This window comes from Nyctereutes procyonoides, unplaced genomic scaffold (genome assembly GCF_905146905.1).
Source record: "Nyctereutes procyonoides isolate TBG_1078 unplaced genomic scaffold, NYPRO_anot_genome, whole genome shotgun sequence".
In the NCBI taxonomy this organism is placed as follows: domain Eukaryota; kingdom Metazoa; phylum Chordata; class Mammalia; order Carnivora; family Canidae; genus Nyctereutes; species Nyctereutes procyonoides.
In genome coordinates, this window is record NW_026575139.1 from 4,613,782 (window position 1) to 4,638,970 (window position 25,189).

Consider the following 25,189-nt stretch of genomic DNA (forward strand, 5'->3'; position numbering starts at 1 on the left):
TGTCTTCAAAGTGGGCTGTGTATTATATTAGTTTTAATTAGTTCTAGGTGAAAGTGCCCTGTAAAAACATCTGTAAAGTTATGAACATTTGAATTACACCTGGTTACTCCTTTCTGTGTTTTGGGAGTGTGGCCAGCATTTTCTTTCTTTTCTGGTCAAACCGCAATGAGACGAGTCAGAGTCAATGTCACAGTTTCCTCCAGAGCTGAGACTGGGGAGTGTCTCTGCTCCTTACTTTCCCCTTCCTCAGTTGCTCAAGAATTAGCTTCGAGGCTGCTGTACCTGATCTGTGGCAGTGGGGATACTGTGAACCTTCCTACAATGTACAGGGAAGCCCCAAACAGGGAATTTATCAACCTAAAATGTTAGTAGGGCTAAGGTTGAGAATTCTTGCTTTGTGCTTAAATATATAGAACAGAATGTCTCAGGTACATGCCAAAGATCACCATCATTCCTGATGGGTTGGATGCCTGGGGCCTGACTGAACAGAAAGAGTGAGATGAACCTGAGTTGAAACCCAGATGCCATATCTCACTTGCTATTTAAATATAATTTGGAATTACATTTGACCTTTGAACAACATGGGTTTAAATGGTATGGGTCCACTCATATGCAGTCATTTTCAGTGAGTGCAGTACAGCATTGTAAGTGTATTTACTGTTAGGATTCTCTTGATCACATTTTCTTTCCTCCTGCTCTGAGAATACAGCATGTAACATGTATAACATACATAATATGTGTTAATCGACTGATTGTCAGTAGGGCTTCCAGTCGACAGTAGGCTATTGGTAGCTAACTTTTAGGGGAGTCAAAGTGATATGTAGATTTCCTACTGGGTGGGGGTCAACACCTCATCCCCTGTGTTACTTGGGGCTCCGCTGTAGGTGCTTTACTGCTGTGTGTTTGCTTCCTCATCTATAGGATAAAAGAATACACCATATTTTTCAGGGTAACTATTGTCAACCCAACTTGGGCTGTTGGTTAGGGCACCTAGTATGGTGCTGGGCCTCGGCACCTGTGGCTGTTCGGAATGCAGTTTCCTCTGGGAAGCATGAAGGATGTGTCTGTTGAAGCCGCGTCCACAGGAACGATGTGGTGATTGAAGAGGTGGGCTCCCGAGCCAGCCTGCCGGTGGCCAAATCCTCATGGTGCTGTGAGAGCTGTGTCATGTGGTACATGTCTCTGATCCTCTTTCCTTATCTGTAAAATGGACTCACACAGTTCCAGACTTCAGGGCTGCTGCATGGACCAAATGAGTTGACTGATGTCTGTGTGGCCTTTAAGAACAGCAGTGTTTGCTGTAGAAATTCTCTGTTCGCACTTACTGTTCCAGGTCTCACACCTGGTTATTCAGTTGTTTTCATTTGTTACTGTTTTACATGCGCTCCCCACGCCCCCCCCCCCGCCCTTGTGCCCTCAGGGACTTATGTTACTATTTCTTAACCTTCTCTACTCAAACGCCTTTGTGGCCAAGGATCTTGAAGCATATTCCTTTAAGATGAGGGTCTATACCCACAGGCTTAGAATCGCTTCAGGTCTCATGCTGTGGTTGCTGTTATTGTGGCAACATGAAATATTTCATGTTTTCAAATATTAACAGTTGGGGCAAATGTTTGTGTTTGCTCTAGTTTAAAAACCATGTTCAATGACATACCATGAAGTCAAGTTGCCATTGTAGGAACACAGCCCGGCCTTTTGTGGGACTGTACCTGCTGCTGCATGTGCTTGAGGAGCCCCGTCCTAGCTTTGCACATAGCGAAGGTCATTACCCTGACAACGTGGTCCGTCCAGGTGTGGTCCTTTTTCAGAAGAACATGGGACATTCTCTTGACATCAGTAGATGTACTCTTGCAGGAAATTTCCTAATCAGTGGCTTAATTGTTGGAATAGGAACCCTGGCAGCCTGACAGGAGGCAAGCCACTGTAGCAGCGAGGAGGATCCAGGAGGGGACAAGGCGGAAGGGAGAGGGATTGCGTGAGCGTTCCTGACCAAGAAACACAGACTAAAGCAGAAGTTATCTTTCTAAAAACTATAGTTTGAGTCCAGCTGCTTTTCTGGTTGTAGAAGGTTTTCGCGGCTTCTGGAAATCTTCAGTAATGATCTAGAGTAAACACAAGTGTTAACGTTGTACTACTCTTATTTTGTTAGGTCAGGTTTTCTCACTTCAGCACCAAACCCTACCTCTTTCTCATGCTGTTCCAGGATCAGATGTCAGGCTTTTGCTCCATTTTAATAGATCACTCTGACACTGCATCACGGCACAGGAGGAGAGAGTGGGCAGTTTGTACTTAACATCTTCATTACAGTGACCTGCCCTCAGTTTTGTTTTTCAGGGCATTGTGGCTCCTAACCTTTTCAGGGTCATGGGACCCCCTCTTCCCAGAGAAATGTATGTCTTGTATCAGATGCTTGCATACCCAATTACAGAACCTGATTGTAGTTTTTAGTTATGGGTTCCCATTTAAAGCCATTTTCCTAGGGCTGGGCATTGGAGCCAAAACCCATTATTTTTCTCCTGAGCTGATTGTTGGCTCGAAGGTCTGCTGGCCACAGCTCTTAGTCACTATCTCTGGGTGTATCAACAGTGTGACTGCACCAGTGTGAACTTGGTTCCGTGTGTCTACTGGTGATCCCCAGTCCCTGGGAGAAGGGTGCAGGAAAGGGTCACAGTCAATTCAACCTTATGTTTTACTTTAGGTGCCAGAATGTTTATTCTAAAAGGAGACTGGCATTAGTATTAACTTCTAATAATTATAAATTCCTTGAGATAGATTTATCTGCATTGCATTTATTATTTTAATGTTTTTTTCCCTCTCTCTTTAGTTGTTGTTGACTAAAAACCAGAAAAATAATTTCCCACTCTCTTTTCTCCCAGAGTATTTCCATAGTCAAGGGTGTTTTAGAGCAGCCAGTTGTTCAGGTTACTTTCTGTCTTTTATTTGCTTTATAGAGTTTGTTCAGAAGTCTTTCTGAGCCTCTGCTGGTTCTTATTTATAATAGTAGGGGCTTGGGCTTTATGGTCTTTTAAGTTTTTATATATATACATTTTTAAAAGATTTTATTTATTTATTTATGAGAGATAGCAAGAGAGAGAGAGAGAGAGAGAGAGAGGCAGAGACATAGACAAAGGGAGAAACAGGCTCCCCTTGGGGAGCCTGATGTGGAACTTGATCCCAGGACCCCAGGATCATGACCTGAGCCAAAGGCAGATGCTCAACCACTGAACCACCAGGTGCCCCTAAATTTTTTATATTATATTTACATTGTGTTCTTGAGATGTATGATATACAGGGTTTTCTTTAGGTGTTCAGCAGATCATAGTGTGTAATCAGGAGCCTCAAACGCAAGGAATTTTGAGAACATACCTTGTATGAAGATAGAACGCCTGCTGGTGAAATCTTATACTGCAACTTAACAGTTGAGAAATGTCAACACCCAGACTCGAGAAGCTAAATTGGGAACTGTGGCTCAGCCAGATCCTGGAAGAAGCTTGTGTAGATTGAGAACCCTATGTGGTGGTAAAATTTCTGTCAATTTGTGAAGTGGGGACCAGCAAAGAAGAGAGGATTAATGGTAGAAGGCAGAACTTGGCATTTAAAACCATTGCAGAGTTTTGTGTAAGAGTACACCTAGCAGACCAGAACTTTCCAAAGTTCAGCTCCAAGTTGAGACTTCTGTGTGGAAATATGGGATCAATTTTTTTTTTGTGGGGGGGGGACCAATTTTGTGATAGAAATCACTGGAAAAGTAGGATTTGGCTTACACCCAACTCTGATGTGGTATAATTGTGTGAAGGTGAAGAAATCCTATCAGATTTGACCTGACTTAACACAGATGAACGATAGTCCACATATTGCTCACCCATGCCAGTGAAAAACAAATTAACAGTTCCTGTGAATGAACAGTCTGTTTAATTTGTAATCCCATCTAACGGACCAGACACCGTGGTGTGGGGTGCCAGCTTATCCTAGGGTTAAGAGCTGTCTAGGCTCATGCACATTTTCCTGTGTTGCTGAGCTTAAATATGATGCTTGTGTAAGGAAATGCAACTGTGTAACGTTTAATAGAATAGAGATGTATCTATAAAATTACTATTTTCCATTGATCTCATAATTTACATGATATGTCCCACCTTACTTGGGTTTTGTCTTTTGTGTAGTTCAGTTTAAGAGGTTCAGGGGAAGGGATGGAAATGGAGAAACTCCCTTGTGTGTTAACTGCCATGGGTTTTGATTGAGTGAGCTTCCACTCTATCTTAGGCTTCAGGATGGAATCAGATATTCCTAAGTTGGCTCTATTCCTTGAACAGGCCACTTCTCCTACCTAGCCAGAGCTATAGTGGCAGAAGATTCGAGCAGTCATACTCACAACTTGGCTGAAAACAGAGCCCACCAAGAGGCAGAGGAAGATGTCACACTTGGTTCTTGGCATCCCGAGGCAGTTGTGGCAAAATACAAACAGTTGCTCCTCCCATTTCTCGCTGTTCTAACTTGTCTCTGACAGAGGCACACAAGAATAGCACAAGATGTGAGTTGCCAGATAGATTTAGCCTGTGTTTTCCTAAAGCTCACATCTACACGTAGAATCTGCTCCTACGTAACGCCTTCGGGGCTGAGCATCCAGTTTGAGTATGAGGCTCTGGGCAGTAGCTTATTACTCTAAAGACCCCGACACCCAGCAGCTCTGGGGAGACATCTGTCAACATGCAGAGCTGTTTGTAGACATCCATGTAGGTAATGTGTGCTTGAGGGGCACCGTGAGGGAGAACATGCATGTGTATTCCTGTAACTGTCTCCGCTGGTGACAGAGGTTAAGAGCAGGCGGCTCCCAGTTTGTGCACAGGTTGTGGCTCCCAGGTGGCATGAGGCTCCCCGTGGTGAGCTTCTCCTGCTCTTGGTCCTTCCCCTCCACCTGGAAACCTACATAAAAGTCTTCCTTCACAGGTCCACCAACCCCCTGCCTCCTCCGGACCTGGGATTTACTGCCCTATCTTTTCTTTTTAACCCGTGTGCCCTCTGGATTGTTGCGTTTTTCAACTAATACTCCTTGAGTGTCTCTCAGGTGTGTGAGATGGCATACTCGAGGACAGGGACTCGGATCCCTGGAGATACAGAGATTTTCTTCTTCTTCTTTAAAGGTTTTATTTATTTTAGAGAAAGAGAGAATGCGTGGGGGTGAGGGGAGGAACAGAAGGAGAGGGAGAAGCACTCCCTGCTGAGTGTGGAGCCCGATGAGGGGCTCGATCTCACAACCCTGAGATTATGACCTGAGCCGAAATCAAGAGTCACATGGTCAACCGACTAAGCCATCCAGGTGCCTCCAGAGATTTTCTTCTTAAATGTTTTGTTCTGGAGTGAACTTTCAGGTTCACACAAAAGTTGCGCACACAGCACAGAGTTGAAAACGTGGCCATGGATGGATGAATACTGCTTCCAGGATTCCATCCTCCTGACCTTGTTACCACTTACATGTTTTTCTTCGGAGGCAAACGTGTTCCAGATGTCTTCCAGCTTCATGACAATGCCACATCTGTGAATAACTGCTGAGGTGAAGAGGGAGGGAACAGAGTCAGGGGTGATGGTGACGGTGACGGTGATGGTGAGGACAGAAGAGACTGATTGGACAGGTTTGGAGGTATTGGATGCAGGAGCAGTGAGTCCGTATTTATTCCTTGGCTGCCATGGTAACAGACTGAGTAGAGGCTGCAGGATGCAGAGGGAAGGGATGATTTCCCTTTGCAGGTTGCTCATCTGAGTTGATCTGGCCTCTTCTCATCAGGTAAGTAGTTTCTGTGCTGTGTGCTTCCTGGGACTGGACCAGGAGGCAGGGCAGGGTTGGGGGAAGGTCAGAGTGGCTCCTGGGCACATGGCAGGAAACCCAGAGCTGTTCTTCCTTTGCAGCTGTGGAACCAAGGTGTGGGGCAGTTGGCCAGACCCTGAGGATGCCTGGGCCTGGGATCCCAGGCTGGGGTCAGAGCAGGTTTGCTAGCCCCATGTGCCCCGTATCCTTGGATCTCTAAAGTTGGTTCTGGTCTTAATTTTGGGACAAAGAAGTGGTCCCGTGTTAAGGGCAGTGCAGTGGTGTCTAAAATCTCCCTTGGGCTATTTTACAGAAAGCTGGGTGTGGCCTGCTATCTGTGAGGCCCCTGCTGGTCAGGTTGCTTTTTCCAGCTGCAGAAAAATGCCCCTCCCGCCCAGCCTGTCTCACTCTGAATGGAGGTGGGAGAGGCTCAGTCTCAGGAACCCATGCCTCTGCCCTGCCCGTGGCCTTCCCTGAAAGCCCAGAGGAAGCTGGCAGTCCTCTCTTTATTGTTATCCTTACTGGTTCAATTTTTAATGATGTAAAAAATGTGAAAACACTGGACCTTCGGAAATCAGTGCAGGCTTGCGTATTCTCTGTAGAGATTCCAGTGCCATTACAGTCTGTGTTAGAGTCCCTGGCTGTCTTGCTGAAACGTCCTGACTTGTGTCCTTGCTTGTTCCTGATAGCTGACCTTGGCCACTATTAATTTATGTTAAATGTGTAAGAGTGTTGTCCTTATCATGTTCTTAATGTAAGATTTCTGATTTTGTAAATTATTCATTCCTCGACATATATGCAGTTTTCCTCATTTTCATAAAAAAGGCTGCAGATACGTCATTAAAAAATCTGATTTGTGTTTTTAACTGTGTTCACTTGTTTTGCATACTAATGTTAGAGCAGGGCAGATAGATATGAACTTCACCTTCCAGAATCCAGAGAGTGGTCCCTGTTTCCTCTCTTTTTTCCAGTTTAAGTTTCAGTAGCCTCTGGGAAGCTCAAGAAATGAAATGCTTTTTCTCCATATTCATGGCCCTAATTGGGGAGAGTGGGCCCCATGTCCTGGCGGTGCCAGGTATTCCTGTCTTGTCAACTGCAGGATGTTGCTGGAGGGCATTTAGTGTTGTGTCTGTATAGGGGAGGCTTGGCAGCCCCATGCTCTGCATCCTCCTGTAGAAGTTCTCAGGTACAGATTCGGCATCGCCCATCTGCCCTGTTTGCTGCTGACCTCCTGTCTCCTGCCCTTGCCTGTTCACTGGCGGCTCCTGAATCACAGCCTCCCTCCCCTTTCTCATCTGCTCACCTGACTTGGGATTCTGGGGTCCTTCGGAAATCTTCCATTGTTGCTAATCAGGATTAGGAATAGCTGTCCAACAAAGCAGGCACATAGATTGTCCCCATCTCCTACTGTACACATCACCTGGGCATAAGCATGTTCATAGAGGCACCTGAACAGGTACAGCAGACAGAGCCACAGGGAAAAGATCTTACACACGTGCCCCTAGTGGCAGGACTCAGGAAGCAGGAGAACTGGCATGTGTGGTGATGTGTGCTGTATGTGAGGCACTGTAACAAGAACTTTCTCTCCTGTTATTTTCATAGTGAGGAGGAATTGGAACTAGTGTCTTCCCATAACAATCTGAGACAGAATTAGCCAAATCAGTTTTAGAAGAGACCCATCCACCCCAATACCAGGCCCAGGTCGCTGGTAGTTAAATTTATGTCTGAAGAAGTTACAGCTTCAGAGGTCAGAGACAGGGCCTTGCTCCTAAGATGCTGTTCATTGAGCCTCTGCATGCCAGTGGCCAAAGGGCTTGGTGAGGCTCCTCCTGCCCTCATTCTTAACCCGTAGCTGGGCATCACCCCATTTTCCAGGAGAGGAGGCAGGCTGAGGGCGAGAAAGCTGGCTGGAGCTGCTGATGGTGAGTCAGAATTAAAGCCTTGGTGTACCCCACCCTCCCTTCCTGGGGGCTGTGTGTCCCACTTCCCTCCATCTCTCCAAACCTATCCTTACAATTCCTTCCGTCCCCTGGATTTACCAGTCATGGCTCTTCCCACTAGTCGGATCAATAGAATTTTGTGAAATCTCTGCAAGTTTAAAAACAAGTCTCAAAAAAGAATCTTTCTTGAAACTGGCTTTTTTCCTCAGCCCCCCCCCCCCCCCCATAAGTTCTGGAGTCATAAATTCCCTCACATCTGGGACAGGATTTTGAGGTTTTATTTTTCTGTGCACTAGAAGACGGGACTTGCTCTTGTTTCTGAGACCCAGGATAAGTGCCCTTATGAGTGAACACACTTGTGACCACTCTTGTTGGTTGATGCTGCTGCCCTGCAAAACTGTGCTGTGTGTGATTTCTGAATGGTTTAGGAATGATCTGCTTGGTCTAGGCCACAATCACTGCATAGCCACTGTTGGTATTTGTCATCTAGTCTCAAGGAAGACAACAGAACCAATAGAGTGTGTACATACATAGAGAAGGAAATGTATTTTAAGGAATTGGCTCATGGAGTTACAGGGGCTGGTAACTCTAGAATTTACAGGTTAGACCAGCAGGGGGAGACCTTAGAAGGAGCTGATGGCTGTGGGTAAAGTCCAGAGTGGCTCCTGTAGGATTCCCTCTTGCTGGGGGAGGTCAGCCTGTGCTCTATTCAGGCCAACAGCTGATTGGATGAGGCCCACCTGCATTAGGTAAGGCCGTCTGCTTTAGTCCTACCCCACCAATTTAAATGTTAGTTTCATCCAAAAACGGCCATACAGAAACATCTATCATAACCACATATCTGGACACTGTGGCCCAGCAATGTTGCCACATGAAATGAATCACCACAGTGAGCATGCTATTCATTTCTCTCACAGCACTTGTCACCCGTCTGGACTTAATCTTGAATTTATCTGTCTCTTCTCCGGAGTGCGAGCTTCACAGGCAGGGGCCTTTCTTTCCTGGGCACCATGTGGCACTGCTGTCCATACAGTGCCCACCGCACAGGATGCCCTGGCAGAGCTTGTCGAGCCTGGGAATAAGTTGCCTTCCAGATCTCCACATGGAAGTCACGTGTGGTCAGGGCCTCTGGGGCAGGTGAGGGGCCAAAGTCCAGCCTGTCCTAGCTCCGCCTGCTGTGTCCCTGCAGAGCTGCCTCCTTGCAGACAAGTAGCCTTTTCTGGTTTATACAGAGGTCCCTGGCAGACACTCTTACCCTGATGGGACAAATGCTAAACCTGATGGGACATAGAGGAGCCAATGTAAATAAGGACTGTCCTGAGGATAACAATATTCTTCCCGCTACTTGAGGCTCTTGTGGCCCTGGATATCCGTGTCCTAGCCTTTCTTTCTCTGTCTTGCAAGAGATGAAGTTTTCAGTGAAGGAAGAATTTATCAGATCCTTTGCTTTTATTTAAAAATTTTAAAAATATTTACTTATTTGAAAGAAAGTGAGAGCATGAGCACAGAGAGGCAGACTCCCTGCTGAGCAGGGAGCCTAACGTGGGGCTCAATCCTAGGACCTTGGGATCATGATCTGAGCTGAAGGCAGGCACTTAACCAACTGAGCCAGGTGCCCCTCAGATCCTCTGCTTTCAGTAGATTAAATCTAGAAGCTCTCCAGACAATTGGTTTATATTCTTTTGGACAGTTGTATTTTTCTCTGTTAAAAAAAAAATCATCTTTATTCTCTAAAAGATCAGGTGATGTGAAGTATACTCCCCAAAACTGTCAGCTTCTATTTTCTTTCTTTTTTTTTTTTTTTAAGATTTTATTTATTTATATGAGGGAGAGCGAGCAAGCAAGCATGCACAAGTGGAGGGAAGGGCAGATGGAGAAGCAGACTCCTCGCTGAGCTGGGAGGCTGAGATGATACGGGGTTTGATCCCTGAGATTATGACTTGAGCCCAAGGCAGATGTTCAACCAGTTGAGTCACTGGAATACCCTGGTGGCTCCTGTTTTCTTAGCATCGTCTCCCGATTTTCACTACCTGGCCTCTATGCTCAGATTCCAGGAGTTCTCTGCAGGGCCATTTTTCTTCCCCTTCTCACTGGGTCTTCTTTTGAATAATGCACACCTTCGGCAGCTGTGTCCCATGGGGAGTCTCTCCAGCCAGGGCTTTCTGATTGCTCCAGGCCTCATGTTTGTTCTCTGCATGACTCCACTGAATTGCCCCTCCTCCACTCTGCTTGTTGACCTGGAGACCGAGGCGAGTGATTTCCTCCTGACCCTCTTTTTTTTATATATATATATATATAAATTTATTTTTTATTGGTATTCAATTTGCCAACATATAGAATAACACCCAGTGCTCACCCCATCAAGTGCCCCCCTCAGTGCCCATCACCCAGTCACCCCCACCCCCTGCCCACCTCCCCTTCCACCACCCCTAGTTCATTTCCCAGAGTTAGGAGTCTCTCATATTCTGTCTCCCTTTCTGATATTTCCCACTCATTTTTTCTTCTTTCCCCTTTATTCCCTTTCACTATTTTTTATATTCCCCGAATGAATGAGACCATATAATATTTGTCCTTCGAATGACTTACTTCACTCAGCATAATGCCCTCCAGTTCCATCCACGTCGAAGCAAATGGTGGGTATTTGTCGTTTCTAATGGCTGAGTAATATTCCATTGTACACATAAACCACATCTTCATCTTTCGATGGACACCGAGGCTCCTTCCACAATTTAGTTATTGTGGACATGGCTGCTCTAAACATCGGGGTGCAGATGTCCCGGCGTTTCATTGCATCTGTATCTTTGGGGTAAATCCCCAGCAGTGCAATTGCTGGGTCGTAGGGCAGATCTATTTTTAACTCTGAGGAACCTCCACACAGTTTTCCAGAGTGGCTGCACCAGTTCACATTCCCACCAACAGTGCAGGAGGGTTCCCCTTTCTCCACATCCTCCTGACTCTCTTGCTGAGGGTTTCCTCCTGGAAGTCGCTGGGCATCCCTGCCACACACGTGACTGTAGCAGAGCACCCTGCGATGATCAGCACTTTTAGATCTAAAGTGTGTTTTTGGAGAGCTGTTTCTCTTGGCTCCCCTCTGTTCTTAAATCCTCAAGCTCAGCACACATTTTGATTTGGGGAGTTTCCCCTTTCACGAGTCAACTTTATTCTTTCAGCTTAGAAGATAAGTGAGTTCTAAGTATTAGTAGTCAGAAACACAGTATGTGCTTATCTTTATATTGAGTCTCATCAGGAAAAAAACAGTAACAGTTTTGTTTTTTCTTTAAGTCAAATAACTATTTGAAATATTTGCTGATCATAGTGGAGTTTTGCTGAATGTTTGGTGGTAGGTGCTATAAGGAGATTGAAAAGTCATACAAGATCCTTGTCTTTTCAAAGTTTATGGTAGAGTTGGGAGGGACTCAATTGGCAGGAAACATTGAAGAACAAAAATGGTAAACAGAAGCAGTGACTGCTCTCTGAGCTCTGGGATGCCTGGGGCAGGCTGGTGGTTATGGCTTGAAAGGCAGAATTATCTGGTTGAGAGAAATACTGTCAGTAAAGGTCTGGATTGGGGGCGAGCAGGGCATATCCAGAGGAGCCCGAGAAGATAGCCCAAGCCGAGCAGAGGCCACAGCCCCTGGAATGGAGGGAAGTCATTGCAGATTTGTGGGGACCGGCTTCCAGAAGTCTGACATGTGAACCTCCCCAGGCTGTCTGTGGCTTCTGTGGCTCAGGCCATTGTGGGACGAGATGACTATGACTTAGCTGGTCTGTTTATGTGACACCTGCTCATATCACCCAAACTCTGTGAACCTCAGTTTCCACAGTTACAATCCAGCCTATCTCCCAGATTTGCAAGTGCAGCTGAGATATCAGGCCTTTCTAAAATGCCAGCCGTGGTCTTGGTGTTATTAACCAGCAGCTAGGTTTGAGCACCCTTCAGTCATGTCATGAAGCAAATTTCCTGTGCTGGATGTAAAACACAAGAGAATGAAACAGAAAGGCCTGTTCATAGGATCTGGGATGGAGGGCACAGCAGAGAGGGGGTGGGGATAGGCAGAAGGCGGGAGAACACGAGGCCGAAAATGCAGCAGGAGCCTGGCTTGAGGGCTGTCAGCAGGCCTTGGGGTTTGTGTCCTCATGTGATGGGGAGCAGCAGCAGCCGTGGGACCACACTGACCTGGGTTTGCTTGCTTGCTGATAGATAACCTCAGAAGCAGGGAGGCCAGAAGACAAGCTAGCCTGAGGGATATGAGAAGGATATGAGAAGTTGGTAGCATCTGGTGACACACCGGGGGTAGGGACATAAGTACGATCATGAAGTTTCTGGAATACACTGGCTTTAAGTGTACCTTCTCCGCCTCGCTCCTGGACTGAGTCTACCAGCCTCTCTATAACTTCCGTGGTTTAGAAAGGACACTTTTGATCCTAAATTTTGAGCTTATTCTAACTTGTTTAAACCCAAGACCTACCCAAGTAACTTGTTTTTCTTTTTTTTTTTTTAATTTTTATTTATTTATGATAGTCACATAGAATGAGAGAGAGAGAGAGGCAGAGACACAGGCAGAGGGAGAAGCAGGCTCCATGCACCGGGAGCCCGACGTGGGATTCGATCCCGGGTCTCTAGGATCGCGCCCTGGGCCAAAGGCAGGCGCTAAACCGCTGCGCCACCCAGGGATCCCGTAACTTGTTTTTCTTGTTAGAAACTTGAGTTTTCTATCTAGACAGGTTGATTTTGCACTTTGGAATATATATTTCAAGCAGAAATCTTTAGTATGCAAAAGTCAAGCGTGGAGCAAATTTTTATTGTGAAAGTATAAGCCTGTGAAAGTGAAGGTTTTAATGGAGGTGCTCGGCCAACCTTAACCGCAGTGGTGTACACACAATGGCACGTCTGAAGGAAAAGCTGTCAGAAGAGCAGCTTTCAATTTAATTTTATCTGGGATTTCAAGACCAATTCTAATGAGTTTTAAAATCTTTGTGTCAGCCTCATGTTTATTCTTTAAATGCTGTGAAATCATTTAAAATTAATAAGCCAGTTTTCATTTGACAGTGTCTACGTCGGAAATGCTACCATCAGCTCTGAAGTCTTTGCTATTGTGTGGTCTTATCATTCATCTAAAGTGAATTAGTGGCTGTGGCTTCTAGAACCAGTAGGACATCCACTTCCCGTTAATGGGCAAGTAGACTACCTGACAGACCACCTAGATCTAGCTGCTGTGTCTAAGTACCGACACCATCACCCGAATGTGAGTGATGTAGTGACAAATGAAGTATTCCAGTAAATGTGGGTGTGAAGTTTCCCTGGGTTAGTGAGGTGCTCGACCAGGATGCCCTGGGGACTCAGGGACTGTGTTCCAAAGCTGAGGAAGGTTTGTCGGGAAGTCAGTCTTTTCCCGTACGCTCCCTTCTTCCCCACGAGAAGTCTTACCACATGTGGGCCTTTCTCTCTCTGGCAGTCCCTCTGAAATGCGAGCACACTTGTTGGGTGCCTCTGGGCTGCAGAGCGCTCACGATGCCATGTCTGCTTTCCCATTCCTGGTAGAAAGCCCAGTCAGGACAGCAATGGAATAGCAGTTTGGGGACCAGCCCAGAGGCAAGAGAAACAGCAGGAAGAGTGGGGAGTCGGGAGAGCCTTCGCAGAGGTGGGACGCCACCTGACCCTGAGGAAGGTCCAGGAGTTTGCCAAGTGGAGAGCAAGGGGCGCAGCCTAGCTGCTCAGTGTACTGGAGTGTGATGTGCCCGGAGAGAGGAAGAGATGGTGGAGAGACAGAGGCTGGACGGGAGAGGGTAGGGCCAGCAGGTGCACTCAGTGCCATCTTCGTCAGGTGTGGCTGCATGGGACCCTCACAACAGCCTCCCAAGGTCCACTTGCTGTTATTCCCATTTGACAGGTGAAACTGGGGCCTGTTTGCCGGTCTGTCTGTTCTAGGACTTAAAGCCATACCTAATTATTGGTACTGGGAACAGAGATTCGTGTCTGACACTGAAGTATTTACTCTGTCATGCTGACTTATCTCATGACCATGGGAACCGGTCACTCGCCCCATAAATATTTATTGAGTACCAGCTGCTCAGTGAATCTGATTTTTATGTCAGCACAAGCTATTGAAATGTTTTAGGCAGTGGATGTTGCCCTCAGGAGTCCTGCTGAAATGGTAGCACCACGAAGGCAGGGTTTGGCCTGTGTTGTATAGTTCAGGGACCCAGGCCAGTGACTTGCTGTCACCTGTCAGAACTCAGTTATCAGTTCTTGGGTGGGGCCGAGAGGAGGTAGTGACTGAGGTCATAATGTTCGCACTCTGCGACACAAGTCTGCATTTTCCGTTCAACGTATGGGCAGACACTACCTTCTTGGAGAGGCTACTCTAGGTATTAAAGCGCCGTAAAAACAGGACAATGGACCACATCAAATGTGCATCAAGGAAAAGGCATTCCAAGCCAACCTTACTGGCTTTTTAATTTATTTATTTTTATTTTTTTAAAGATTTTACTTATTCATAGAGACACACACAGAGAGAGAGGCAGAGACACAGGCAGAGGGAGAAGCAGGCTCCATACAGGAAGCCTGACGTGGGACTTGATCCCGGGTCTCCAGGATCACACCCCAGGCTGCAGACAGCGCTAAACCGCTGTGCCACCGTGGCTGCCCCGGCTTTTTAATTTAAAGAGATACTTAATGTCAGCAGACTCGGCTCCAGATGCTGCAGTAGAGTGCTGTCTGAACACGGTTAGGGAGAGCTGATGGCTGGCATCAGGCCACAGCACGGCCTCCAGGGCCGACTTACTGGCCCTGCCATGCTTAACACTTGGTGGGATGGAGGTGAAGACCTAGGGGGCACGCTGGCCACATTTCTTGGATGGTGGAAAACCAACAAGAAGGCTTTGTGTGTATATCAAGCCTGTCTTGGCACATAAAACTGACCCACGAGAAGGATGGGATTGAGCAGGAGTCATTTTGAGGCAGGAGGTGTGTGTGTGGGGGGAGAAGACGTGACAAGACATCAGAGCCCTGGCCCCATTCTCCCTGAGTGGCTCACTTGTGACCACAGACAAGTCACTCATGCTCTCTCAGCCTTGTTTCCACACTTACTGAAAAGGGCTGTCTGCCTGGTTTCCCCTGCAGAAGTGTGAGACCAGGTGAGAAATGGAAGAAAGGGTTTTTAGACATAGAGCATTTTACAAATGCATGTTTCTTAAAGAGAGGCTCACTGTTACTGTCCTCTGGGGTCCCAGGGTGCATCTTTTGGGAGGTATGGAACGCACTGCTGGCCTCTGGTGGTTCTGCTGGGGGACTGTCCCTTCAAGGCACCCATGGGCATAGAAGGTGCACAAGTAGCGCTGTCTCTACTCAGTCTCCAGCTCACAGGCTAGTGGGAGAAATAAGACAAGGAAAGCTGACAATACAACATCAGACACAGTATATGGTAATAGGCGGAGTTCACTACTTGGTGTAGGATCAATTACCAAAATTCTAGGGGAAAGTGGCTAAGAGAACTTCAGAGGCAAGGAAGAGTCTAGTGATTTAAGAGTTTACCACATGTAAACAATGACTATACTCTAAAGGCAGTATAGGTCAGTAACAGCTTCACATGTTGAATATTATAAACTTTTTAAAATAAGATTGATGTATCATCTCTCTGGGCACTGTACATGAGAAGAAATAGAAAAAGGCGAGAGTTACGTGTACCTATTGAATTATATCATAGTGATACCAAGTAGGCTTTGGACTATATTATTCTTGAAAATGGCCCATATTAACAGAATAAATATATGATAGAAAAAAGGTTAAGGACATTTAGTAACCCCTTGTAGTAAAGACAGATAGTTTGGGTCATTTTCTGTTGATTTTTCATTTTCTTTAATTGAGATTTAACTTCTACATGTAAAGTACACATATTAAATACAGACTAGTTTTTATCCAAAGTAACCACCACCGAGATCAAATAATGGCACGTGTCTAGCACCCAACAAAACCCCCGGTGTCCTGTCCCAGGCAGGACCCATCCTCCCTTTTCAGGAGGGAGTACATTCCACACTGTCAGCACAGTGTAGTTTATGAATCTGCATGCGGCTGTAGGGTAGAGTCCTATGGCATTCACTTGCTGGCCTCTGGCTGCTTGGGCTCCCCGAGATGTCCACAGAACTCCTCCAGCTGTGGGTCAGCTGTACCTCGCTCTCGTCATGGCCGTGCAGTCCTCCATCACACACACACCCCACATCTGTCTGTGCATCTACCCTGTGGAGGGACGTTTGCATTTCCAGTTTGGGGGGGGGGGCTACTCTAAAGGAAGCTGCCCTAAGTGACCTTGTGTCATCTGCTTGTGGATACATGCATCCCTTCCCTCTGGGCACTCCCTGGGGGAAGAGTTCTTGGGGTTTCAGGCAGTCACATACACAGCTTCAGCAGACACTGATAAACTGGTTTCCAGACTGGCTGAACCAGTGTATGTGCCACCAGCTATCCATGAACATTCTGGTCGCTCTCTTCCCCCACCCAGTGCTCTGTTAGATTTTCTTCTGCACGTGCAGGGGGTGTGTCTCCTTGGAGCTCTGACTCCCCTTCCCTAGTGACTGGTGGGGTCTAGCATGTCTGCATTTGCTTATTAGCCACTTGGATATCCTCTTAGGGAGTGCCCAACCACATCTTTTACTCATTTAAAATACAATTATTATAATGTATTTTAATTAACTTGATATACATGAAAGAGTGACCTTTAAACATTAATATAATACTTAATAATGTATATTATGCTTTTTATAGGAAATTTTCACAATGCAGTGCTTTTTTGGGGGGCAGGGAGTATATTACACTAAGGTCTTTAATTGTGATAAACTATATGTAACCTTAAATCTTCCATATTAACTGTTTTAAGAGTACAAGTCAGTGGCATTGGTTACATTCATAATGCTACGCATCCATTAGCATGCCTGTTCCCCAGATTTTTTTTTCATCACCCCAAACAGAACCTCTGTAAACACTCAGCAAGAACTCCCCATCTCCCTGTCCCCTCCTGAATCACCCATTTATAATTTGGCGTTTTCTTATGAGGCATGATTAATGACTGTGTCCTCCCAGTGGCTCGCCTAGTCCCTTTCTTAATGAAAGCCTTTGATGATCAGAATTCTTCATTTTAACAACATCCAGTGTATCAGTTTTATTTTTCAAATAAGGTATTTTTTATGTCCTTCTAAAGAACTCTTTGCCTAGCCCCGGGGTTCCCAACTGAGAGCATTTTGCCCCTTGGGGGGCAGAGACAATTTGGCTGTCAGAGCCAGGTCAGGGATCCTGCTTTACCTACAATGCACAAGACAGCCTGCAACAAAGAATGGTGTGGCCTGAGAGGTCAGTGGTGCTGCAGTTGGGAACCCTTGTCTAGCACGGGGCCGTGAGGATGTTCTTGTGCTTCTGGAAGCTTTATGGCTTCACCTTTCACGTGTACCCAGGGCCCACCTCTCCTTAGCCCCTGTGTATGCAAGGAGAAGGATTTGAGAGAAATCTGGATTCTTCACATCTTTGCCCCTAGCCTCTTTTTTAAACCAAAACTCATTACATGATTGGGAGCTTTATATGGAACACAATAACATACAGAACTAAAGTTTTGGTAGTTGGTGGCCTAACAGCAATATTTGGAGTATGAATTAAATGGTCTGGCATTTGCAGAAAATGGAGAATTTTTCCCCTTTCAATCTAATCAGTAAGGACTTGATTTAGAGCCTTGTTGTTGCTGATACTTTGTAATTGTCAGGTTGCAACGGGGGAACAAATCACCTCACCTAGCATGTGTTGTGGTGGGACGCCTGGGTGGCTCAGTGGTTAAGCGTCTGCCTTCGGCCCAGGTTGTGATCCTGGAGTTCAGGGATCGAGTCCCCCATCGGGCTCCCTGCGGGGAGCCTGCTTCTCTCCCTCTGCCTGTGTCTCTGCCTCCCTCTGTGTGTGTGTGTGTGTGTGTGTGTGTGTGTGTCTCATGAAGAAATAATATAAATAAAGAAATAAATAAAAATCTTTAAAAAAAATAGAATGTGTTGTGGGATGCTAATTACTCACTGTTGAAATAGGCTCTAGGAAGGGGGTCAGTTCATCTAGGGTTAAAACCTTAATGTCTTACTTTAAATCGTTAAAAACACACGTTGCTGTTTTGGGGCACCACTAGTTCCCCTTTTACTACATTTGTGAATGGTGTGCACTAGAAAATGCTAGGTTTGGGATCAGCCCTTGTGTTTGAGTCACAGCTGTCCTCTCAGTGACCTAAGGGTTGGCAGGTCACGTAGCCTGTTATCTCACCTTTACTGGTGGCACCAAGTGCTTCCTTATTTTGGTACTGGGAGGAGTAAGTAAGAAGTGGGGGATCACTTCCTGAAGTGTAAGTCTTCACATAAGTGGAAGGTACCCACCTTGTGGGCCCACCCAATTTTTAAAAAATTTCTCACTCCAGTATGTATTATATAGAGACAGCACTTGGAGTGGTCAGGTGAATGGATTTGGAGGCTCCTCCATTCCTAGCTGGGTGGCCTTATGTGTCATTTATCTATAAAATGGGGATGCGGGTAACACCTATCCTGCAGGGTTCCTGGGAGGTTGAAATGTTTTATCTGTAAAATGTCTAGGACATTTCGTGTGCGTGGCACACACTAGGTGTTCAGTAAACATGAATTATTATTTTTACTGTTAACTGTTTGAGTTGAATTAGAAAAGAGTGGAATTCAGGTCCTGCCTCGATCAGTGATTTTCTACATAGACTCATCAGCTGACTGAGAACAGGGGTGATTAGCTCTTGAAATAACAGAGTTTGCTTGTCAGCACTGTGATTTCGAGGAGGGGTCATGGGTCATGGAGGGTCTCTTGTTGAGGAGAGAGATGTGAGCCAGAGGCACAACTTGACCTGCCTCCTTAATGGAGCCAGTTCAGAACATTGATGGTTCATTGCCATTGATGTCACTTGCTCAGTCTCACCAGATTCCTTATTATCAGGGCTGTTCCGAGCCCATGGAGGCCTGGGATGGACTCACTTCCATTTTGTTTCCACAGCTCCTAACCGGGTGTTTGGCATGTAGTAAATGTCCATTGATTAAATTTTCCTTACTTGCAGGTCAGGTCTGAAACTATATTCACATCCCAAAGAAAAAGTTCATGGGGTGAGAATCTGACCATGTGGTGTCAGAGACCTTTTTTTTTTTTTTTTAATGTGAAATTACTTTTAAAGTTATGAACCTTACAGGGATGTCTGGGTGGCTCAGCGGTTGAGCATCTGCCTTCAGTTCAGGGCGTGATCCTGGAGTTCAGGTATCGAGTCCCACATCAGGCTCCCTGCAGGGAGCCTGCTTCTCCCTCTGCCTTTGTCTCTGCCTCTCTCTTTCTCTCTCTCTCATAAATAAATAATAGAATCTTTTTAAAAAATAGTTATGAATCAGGGGATCCCTGGGTGGCTCAGCGGTTTAGCACCTGCCTTCGGCCCAGGGCGTGATTCTGGAGACCTGGGATTGAGTCCCACATCAGGCTTCCTGCATGGCACCTGCTTCTCCCTCTGCCTGTGTCTCTGCTTCTCTCTCTCTCTGTATCTCTCATGAATAAATAAATAAAACCTTAAAAAATGAAATAAACAGTGATGATTTTAAAAGCCATTACACTTAAAAAATAGTTATGAATAAAAAAAATAGTTATGAATCATACATACATATAACAGAAAATATTAGAAAATGTTAGCTTGACAGCTTAAGGAAGACAATGTAAATTTTATTATATTTGGCAGGGCTTCAGTGATCCAGAACCTCAATCGGGTGGCTCTGGACAAAGATGGGGTCAGAGACCCTCGTGGGCAAAGCAGCTTCTCCCAGACTGCATTTTGCCATCAATCATATGTATAAGCATGTGTACATGTGAAGAGCAGGGAGAGGTTTAAGCCGATAGCAAAGATCCTTTCTGTTCTCTTCCTCCGTGGCAGCTGGCAATAAACCCAGGATCTGGCTTCAGCTCGCATGGGTGTATGTTGCCCAGGACACTGGTCACAAACAGTGCTTCCTTGGACTCCACTCTTGGGGCCCACAGGTCTAGACTGCAGGCCCAGCCACACACACCCAAAGAACAGTGTCTTGGGCTGAAGGACTCTGGGGTAGCAGAGGGCTTGCTGTTGGAACCTGTCTGGAGTAGCTTACAACTTCCTTCATGCTTCACGATTTTCATCTGTTTCAAAGGAAAAAACAGGTGTATGGAACTAAAGAGACCAAAATAAATTCATGGGCATAGAAGGCAGGCCTTATGGAGGCTTCACATTGGCTGGTTTTCATAAGAACTTTGGAAATTGAAGAGACTCCGAGGGCTTCTCTGTGGATTTGATGCTGCTGAAGCCTACCAGGGTAAAAGCAGTGGTCTCTCACATACTAGCTCCTCCGCATCTCTATTCAGAGTGGTCAGCATAGGAGTCAGAATGTGATATCTCCAAAAGCTGTGCTTTTGGGACTGAAATAGAGTCAGGGCTCGGGTGACTGAGTGCTGAGTGGAAGGGGAGACCAAAGGGGCAAGAAGTTCTTTCACACATTAATGATGATCAGCAAACAGACCAAATGCCCCTCATTGTAAGCAAAGTCCCCTGCCTCCAATTTGAAGAGAATTGAGGTGTCCTGTGACCTTAGCTTCCCTGGCTTCTGTCCGCCCCTCTCCTGGTTTTCTCTTACCTACACCCTTCCTCTTTGTGTTCACTCTTCTGCCTTGTCTAGACTGCCCCTGTCCCCTTGCCTACATTAATTTATACCGCCCCCATGTCTGTTCTGTTGCTTCTCCCTCACCCCATGCATCATCTTCTGATTTTCCTGCAAATATGTTCATTTCCTTTTTCCTAAGAGGCAGAAGGTCACTAGCATGTGCCGAGTGCCTGGATCCGCAGTGAAGATGTCATGGAGCAGAGGCACAACTGAACCTTGGTGGGCCAGCAGTGAGCCAGAAAATAATATGTGGTTGTTCTAAGCCACTGTGACTTCAGAGATGTTTGTTACTACCGCAGATCCAGCCTGTCCTGATGGGTACCGTATGTCTATGCTTCTGTGAATTGTTTGGAGAAGTTAGGCCTGGCCCACGTTTGTTTGTTCCTTTGAGGCTTAAAAACAACACACGTTTATTAGCTCAGTTTACAGAACAGGAATCTGGGTGTGGCCTAGTCAGGCCCTCTGTTTCAGGGTCTCCCATAGGTCGTGGTCCCATCGGGAGGCTCAGCTCCAAAAGCTGCTTCCAAGCCCACTCACGTGACTGATGGCAAGTGTCCTTTCCCAGACCCTCAGTTCCTTGCTGGCAGTTGGCTGGAGGCTTGCCTTATCAGACCCTTAGTCTTTATGAGATTCTTGAACTTCACCGGTCCCCTCCCCCTCATCCTCTGCTTCTTGCCTGTTCAGAGACCTCACTCACACGCCTGTCCTCCATGAGTCCTGGCCCGATCTCTCTTTCCAACGTCTTCATCCTCTTCTCTGTAATTCCAGCGCATGTCATTTATTCTGGTGCGACGCGTCATATTTTACCCATCTGGACTGCCTGTGATGACAGCTCCATGTGAGTAGGGAGCACATCTTACTGTTCTTCTCCACAATGCCTTATATTTAGCAGACAGGAATGTTCTATGAACCAATGGATAAAGCTTTGTTAGAATGCATGGAAGATGCAGAAATATGCTTTAGCAACTCTGGGGTGAAAGTGTACTGCTTTTGTGACTTTACTCCTTCATTATTATTTTATATGAAATAATAGCTACTTCATTTTGACAACTTCTCTGAAATTGATCAAAACTTTTTTTTTTAAGTTTCCTAATACTTGCCCCTTTCCACATTTTTGCAAATATATTTTATCCTGTAGACACAGAACATCATCGTCAATACTACATTTATTGCATTATGTCCTGTTTTTTTTTTTTTTTTTTTTTGTGGACGTAAATTTTAAGCATGGTAAGGAGGCTAAAAGATGTGATTAATTTGGCTTTCCTTATAATGGGTGCTTTATTTCCACTAAAAACGTCAGTGGGCATTTTCAAATGAAATGGGGAAGTTGTCTGTCTCTCTGAAGGATGTTTTCCTTGTCAGCATCATGTGCTAGTAGGTTACTGGGAGTAAGTTGAAGTACTTGGCTTTATTTTTCAAAGTAAAAGGTTAATTTGCAAAATAACCACAACTTGAGAGAAGTTAGCCATAGCAGCAGCAGCAGCAATAGCAGTAATTATAATAATAACAGGAGGGAGATAGATAAGTGCCCAGGACATTCCAGTCTGCCCACCAAGCTCCTAGGATTGACCACACTTCAGAACCAGCTGCTCAAAACCAGCCTGTCACCACCTACTGCTGACTGCACCCCACCTGCTACAGGAGGAGGCATGGGTGCAGCACTGGAGCATGTCTTGGGCAAGGCCGCAAGGTGGAGCACGTCAAAATGAAAATCACGGTATCTGCTCACTGTGATGGAGCAAAGCTTTCAGTGGGCACGAGGAGACTGGTCTGGCCCTGGGATCACGGCTGGGAGCTGCCTTTCCTAATCTCACAGGACTGCTTGTGTACTAAGTCAAATGTGCTTCCCCCTCAAGATGCCCTCTACCCCTCCTTTTTTTTTTAAAAAAAAAAAAAAGCTAATTTCAAAAGAACTCTCTGCGTTTGGTCAGTAATCACTACAAGATGGGAAGTCTCCCACTTTTTCTCTAAAATCATGGGGAAAACATGAAGCAGGAAGAGTGATCCTGGACTCGGTCCATATTTGTGAGCTCCTTGTGTTTGACAGGTTCAGTGGGAGAGCCCATTAAACTCACTGCCAATTAGACCACTTCTGCCCATCTCTGGCACCCCCCCATCCACCAAGCAGGAAGCCACGTGGAGGGTGGAAACAAGAACTGTCTTGCTCACTGTGTCCCATTTCCTGGCACATCATCTCCCCCATGGGCACTCCATAAATATTCGGTGAGTGAGTGGCAGGAAGCAATGCACAGAGCAACAAAAGAGCAGTTTCATAAGGTGCAGAATCGGGTGCTAGGTGGTATTTTGCAGACAGGGTGTGTTAGAATTTCAGAGATCAGGAGGTCATATATATGAAGGTTTGAAGAGGAAAGACCTTAAGCTGTCTTAGGGTTACTGAATCAGTGGAAGGGGTAAATCATCCTAACTGGGAAAGTAATATCAAATATTAGTTGTGAAAATACAGGGGACTGTTGAGCAACATGTTCGAACTGTGTGGGTCCACTTATATGTGGATCTTTTTTCAGTAAATACAGCCCAGTGCTGTCAACATATTTTCTCTTTCTTTCTTAGGACTTTCTTCATAACCTCTTCTTTTCCCAAGCTTCTCCTACTGTGAGAACAGAGTGTATAATACATACAATATACGTGCTCATTGGCTATGTCATCAGTAAGGCTCCTGGTCAGCAGTAGGCTATTAGTAGTTAAGTTTGGAAGGAGTCAAAAGTTATATGTGAATTTTCGATTATGTGAGAGGGTTGGTACCCTAATTCTGTGTTGTTCAAGGGGGCAGCTGTGGTTATTTTCTACATCAGGTTTTATCGAGGATAAATCAGGTTACTTCCAGATTTTGCAACTTTTTTTAGAAATTAAAGGATGAGTAGAAAAAACAGTGGTCATTTTGCCAAGCAGGGAGTCTTAACTGACAAAGCTAATGATCTAGAAAAACCTATGTTGGAAAATGTCACTTTATTATATGTGTCTGGAAGGGCAGATGGGAAAACAGATTTTTTTCTTTTTGCAGTAGATTCATTAAGTGTTTGGGAAGAGGCTCTCTTCCACACCTTCCCCAGCCTGCGTAGTTTGAGACTAAATCTGAGCTCCCCTTGCCTCCTGTCTCTCAGGGAAGAGGCGGCTGCTGCTCTTTACTTACAGACCCGGGTCCGTCTGCAGGCCTGTGGCAGGGCGTCTGCTAGCACCACCCAGGAGTCCAAGGGCCCCCTTGCCACCCGCCTGGAGAAGGTCAAAGCTGTGGAAGAGAAATGAATAACCAGTGCCACTTCCTGCATGCCCAGAAGCCTTGGACACTTGCCCCAGGTCGTCCGTGTGCAGCCTGGGGGCCGGGGCCGGGGCCTTGCGCTATGTGGTGTGCATGCCCCTGGCATAGGCCCTGCTGGCCACTGCACACCTTGGAGAGGCAGTCTGCTTGCAACTGGTCTTGCCGACCCAGCGGTGGAGCATCACTCCGTGTGGGGACACAACGGTTAACCATCCACACGGAAGTCATTTCTGGTCTGGTTGCTTTTTGTCTGCTGCAGTTTGATTTCAAAAATGTGGCACGTCCTTAGAGGAATCCTGGCCTTGCCATGGATGTGGCCCGTCATACCTCCCTGTGGGCGACTTACCCTGACCTCCCCGGTGGGCACCCCAAAGCGCTCCCCAGTTTTTCCCAGCCTGCTTCCCCACATAGGTGCTAGTCCCCACTGCCCAGCTCCCTGCTCCCAAGGGTTCTTCAGACCCATGCAGCCTGGGTCCTCTCCACTGCCCTGCAGTGACGTATCCTCTAGTGGTTGTCGGACCACCGGTCACCCATTCCCCTGTCTGTCCTCACTGCCTGGTCTTCTTGGTCCTTCAAGTCGCAGGACTCTGCGTTAGGAGTTAGATCCTCTTTTCAAAGCCCCATTCTAAAATCTCTTCTCACTTGTGACTATAATCAAATATCATCTTGTATCAAAAGATGACTTAAGTCCATATATTGGATTTCTTGCTCTCTTTTCCAAGTGAAAAATTTAATATCTGTTTTATAGGTAGTGCTGATTAAACTGTTCCATTGAAAATTTGGGTCCAGAAACTGCTCCAACAAAATAGCACTTTTCTTAGAATGTGAGATTGTGTTTCCTCTGAAAAAAACAAGAGTGAAATCCATTACAAAACTGTTAATCAGTAAAGCATTTAAGAAAATATGAGGCAAATCATAATTTTTATGGAGAAGGAAGCAGTCAGGCCTTTTCTGTCTGGTACTGCTTGGTTCTGCTCGGCTCTGCTGGGCTCTCGCTGGGCTTGTCCTCCTGAAACAGGAGCCTGGCAAGCTCGGGGTGGTCCTCTCTTGGCCTGGCCTGGCCCTTCGCTTTACCCCTTCATTCCCCACGCAGTCTCAGGGTAAATCTAACTCTCGTATTACTTCACAGAAGAGTTTTTCTTGATGACATCTTTTTGTCCCCTAAGAAATGTTAATACTGATAGAGAAACAGCCAGTAAGTACTGATGACATTTTGGTGCCTGTTTGTGGGTTTTTTGGTTGTTGTTGTTTTTTTTTTTTTTTAATCAACTAAAGATGAATACAAGATCTTTTTGCTTCTCAGCTACTCTATCCAAAGTCATGGACTTTTGAAATTACATGTGGGGGGATCCCTGGGTGGCGCAGTGGTTTAGCGCCTGCCTTTGGCTCAGGGCACGATCCTGGAGACCCAGGATCGAATCCCACGTCGGGCTCCCGGTACATGGAGCCTGCTTCTCCCTCTGCCTATGTCTCTGC

The 25,189-nt window shown here is 46.1% G+C and overlaps 1 protein-coding gene across 1 annotated transcript in view; it reads left to right on the forward strand.

Annotated features, from left to right (window-relative positions):
- The window catches only part of SETD3 (SET domain containing 3, actin histidine methyltransferase), an 80,450-nt gene that overhangs the window by 23,459 nt on the left and 31,802 nt on the right, over positions 1-25,189 (forward strand). The gene's annotated exons all lie outside the window — the stretch shown is intronic.